The sequence below is a fragment of the Nematolebias whitei genome, chromosome 16, assembly GCF_014905685.2.
Source record: "Nematolebias whitei isolate Nwh7 chromosome 16, NemWhi1, whole genome shotgun sequence".
NCBI lineage: Eukaryota > Metazoa > Chordata > Actinopteri > Cyprinodontiformes > Rivulidae > Nematolebias > Nematolebias whitei.
Genome location: NC_056513.1, coordinates 30,206,587 through 30,210,424, shown reverse-complemented (window position 1 = coordinate 30,210,424; position 3,838 = coordinate 30,206,587). Strand labels below are relative to the sequence as shown.

At 35.7% G+C, this 3,838-nt stretch overlaps 1 long non-coding RNA gene across 1 annotated transcript; it reads right to left on the bottom strand.

The window, feature by feature from the left end:
* Window positions 1–1,742: 1,742 nt before the first annotated feature.
* LOC119423158 lies at window positions 1,743–3,091 on the bottom strand. The gene is made up of 3 exons (XR_005187439.1): window positions 3,031–3,091; window positions 1,881–2,084; window positions 1,743–1,788 (listed from the first exon to the last, which is right to left on the bottom strand). It is a non-coding gene; the product is annotated as an uncharacterized LOC119423158 (long non-coding RNA).
* Window positions 3,092–3,838: the final 747 nt, after the last annotated feature.

Here is a 3,838-nt window from a genome sequence, read left to right as displayed (position 1 = left end):
TCATCATGTTTAAACTCACTTATTTTGAAAGTTCCCTTTTGGAACAGTCTTGTAGTAACAAAGTTTGGACAACGGGGTGTGTTCTTTTTATTTTGGTAAAAAGAGACATTACACAAGTATGTAAACTGAGAAAACCAGAAGTTTTGAGAGAACATGCTGGAAAGACAAGGAATGATTGTCAATACGGCCTGAGGTCATTTGTTCATCCTTAATCATCAAGACTTTTAGTATTTCCACCATATTGCATGGATTTGCTGGCATGTGGACAACGTGTTCTGTAGGTGCCACTGCTGTATTTTATTGTCTATGTTTTGTGCATATTTGTGGAACCTTCCATATGTCTTAACCATTTTACCTCTCTGACAGCACCTTTTGTGTCAACATCAAGGATTTTATTTCAGCATCTGCAGCTCTTCGGTGGAGGGTACCACAGGGGTCCCTTCTCGGTCCTCTTCTCTTTTCTTAATACCTGCTGCCACTAGGTGCCATTTTTCGTAAACACGGCATACCTTTTAATTTTTATGCCAATGACTGTCAAATTTACTTTTCTCTGAATCACACTGGTGCACGCTCTATCCAACCTCTTGGTTGACATCACGGTTTTAAATTTCTTAAGTTTTAATGAGAAGATCACCTAATGGCACGATCAAGAATCACTGTATTGACCTCTTCTCTTTAGCCTCGTTAGAGAAACAAGTTGTCACTAATCTGGGAGTGAAAAGCTAAACAGTCATTTAAACATGATTGCTAGAGCATGTTTTTTGTTTTCGTTTTTTTTAGTTGAGGTGACTGTCTAAATTGAAGCCCATACTGTCCAAAAGTGACCTTGAGACAATAATACATGCTTTCATAACATCCAGGCTTGATTACTGCAATGTGCTTCTTTTTGAATTAGTCAGAATTTCTCTGCACGTTTACAACAGGTTCAAAATGCTCCAGCCCGATTTTTAACCAGTACAGGCAAAAGAGAGCACATTACACCAGTTTTGGCCTCCCTTCACTGGCTCCTGGTTCACTTTCAAATTCATTTCAAAATCATTTTGTATGTTTTTAAATCGCTGAATAATTCTTCCCCTTCTTATCTCACTGATCTTCTGCAGCCATATGTCCCACAGCACTCTCTGAGGTCAGCAGACCAGATGCTTTTATTGGTTCCAGGCACTCGTTTTAAGCTCAGAGGTGACAGAGCCCCTTCTCTGTTGCAGGTCCAAGACTGTGGAATGAGTTACCACTGCATGTCAGACAGGCTCCCTCTCTCACTGTTGTTAAGTCACGTTTAAAAACACACTTTTATTCTCTGGCTTTTGAAAATGTGTGTGTTGAATTTAATTTGTCTGTATTCTATATAGTTATATTGTTGTTGTTGTCATATTTGTAAGGATAAAGTTCTTATCTTTACCTATTTGGATCTATGTATTTTATCCTGTGTCCTTTGCTTGTTTTGTTTTTCTGTACAGCACTTTGGTTGGCCTTGTTGCTGTTTTTAAGTGCTTTATAAATCAAGTGGTCTGGTATGATATTTGTTTGGCCTAAAATAATTAAACTAGAAACAAAAAGCCCACATATAAAGAAACAAAATTTGCATTTGGAGTGTGCAGTCATTCAACCCTGGCTTCATATAAAACAGCAGGTGCAGCTTACTCCTCTGGCCCGTTGTCTTATTAGTGGTTTCAAATGGACCCTTTGGAGGAGGTGTTGGCTTGGTCAAGGGCCTCACAAATCCTTTCGTTTGAGTTGGAGTTGGAAACTTGTTTGAGATGGAAACTTTAGTACTGTTACGACTCAGATCTGAGGAACATAACAACCAACAACATTAAATATCAAAACAAAAAGTAAGTGGTGATGAATGAATAGAGAATGTAGTGAAATACTTTACTGACCAGTGGTAAAAGAATCTAAAAAGCTGCTGTTTTGTGTTTTGAGTGTAGAAATGCTGAAGTTGTCAGTGATGTCCATTTTGTCGGTGGTACTTTGGACAGTTGTGATGTTTGTGGTGCTGGTTTCATTGGAGCTGACGAGTTCTTCCTTGGGGAAATAACTACTGGTAATGCTTATTGTTGTTGTAGGAGCCGTCACAACAAAACCTACAACCATTTCCACAAAATAAAAAAAACAACAACATTAAACAAAAAAAAAAATTTTGGAATAGAACTTTAAAATAAACTAAATGTATCTACTTTTGTTTATTAAGTTAGAAAAAATATCCTGATGCATGCTCATTAATCCAGGTAGAAAAATCCAAGAAAGTTCAATCTGGTCCTCTGGACATTCAAAAAAAGCAGCAGCAAAAAAAGTTCAGCAGCAAAACTGGCTGATCCACTCTGAGAAGGTGCTATTTAAGAGACTGAGCTGAAAACAGCAGCTCAGACTGAGGAAATCTCTTGGATGAGAGACGAAACGTTTCTACATTTTTTTTTTTTGCTTTTTTTTTTTTTTTTTTTTTTTTTTTAATGTCCAGAGGACCAGATTGAACTTTCTTGGAAGTTAGAAAAAAGTTTTTATCATTTTATTCTTTACTGTACTGTCTTAGATTTGCATCATTAAATGGTCTCAAACCCACATTCTCATGTTATATTGCGTCATCTTTAAGCAGAACTTGCCTTTTTGCTAATTAACGATGCATAAAGAGGTCAGAAAGCCATAAATCAATGAAGTATAAATTTCAAATCTTAAGGAGAAATTAATTTAAAAACTGTTGAAACCATAGCTCTATGCATCAGGGTATACTGGAACAAATGCTGAATCTTGATTACATATTAATCCTAACTATGTTTCCTGAATAGTTTTTACTACATTTTTTTAAAGGTTGACATTTAACATTTTCATTAAAAAAAATATTAAAAAATCTAATGATTGCTATATACTGTATCTCTTTTTAATCTTATTTTATTTTAAGACTAAAGACATGCACTGTGTATCACATATAATAAATATTTCTCTTTGACTGACAACTTACAAATAAGTCATTGTCGTTTATCAAAAATATTTTAACAGGAAAGTTTTAAAACATAGATAAGAATTGTGTCTTACCAAGAAAAAATAATGGAATTGACGATATTAGAAGTTTGTTCGACGGCATCATTGCATGTGAAAACCTATTAAGTCCAGGGGTGCTGATAAAAGAAAATGCTCCAGGTTCAGAGAGGATGCTTTTATGTGCTGCTGTTCTTCATTGCTTCACAGCATTGCACACTTCTGAGGTAACATAAAGAGGATGAACGCCTCCGACCGCATCAGGATGTTTCAAATAACGCTGTTGCTCAAACAGAATATGCGAGAGGAAACTGCTTGTAAATAGCTTTTGAAACAAAGTGTGATAGGAGATAACCACCATTACAGAAACTGATCCACTGGATCACTATAAAGTTAAAGGTTTATTTTGCTTTAGAGAAAGAGATAAAAAACTATTTTCTCTTTCAGTTTTGTACGTTTCTAGTCACGCTTTTAATATGCTTTCATTAATCAACTATAAAGACAAAGAAGAAAAATCCTTTGAATGTTGTAAGAGATGATTTGGTCCTGGTGGTTTGGTTTTCTGCTCACTAGATGTCACTGTGACTAAAGAAAAACACATCAGGCGGTTTCTTGCCCAAAGTACCTAGATCAACTGCTTTAAAGTAAATTAACATTGTGACCTAATCATACATTCAGTCTGTTTTGAACTTGAACCAACAGAAACTGAATAGATGGTTGATTATATAAAAATGACTGGGTTTGTTGGTTCTGCTTGAACAAATCTATGTCGAACAGATGTCCTTGGCCTTCAGATGTCACCTGCTGTCAGACGAAACTGATTGCATAAGAGCTAATTTAAAAATCTCGCATTTGAATATTGGAG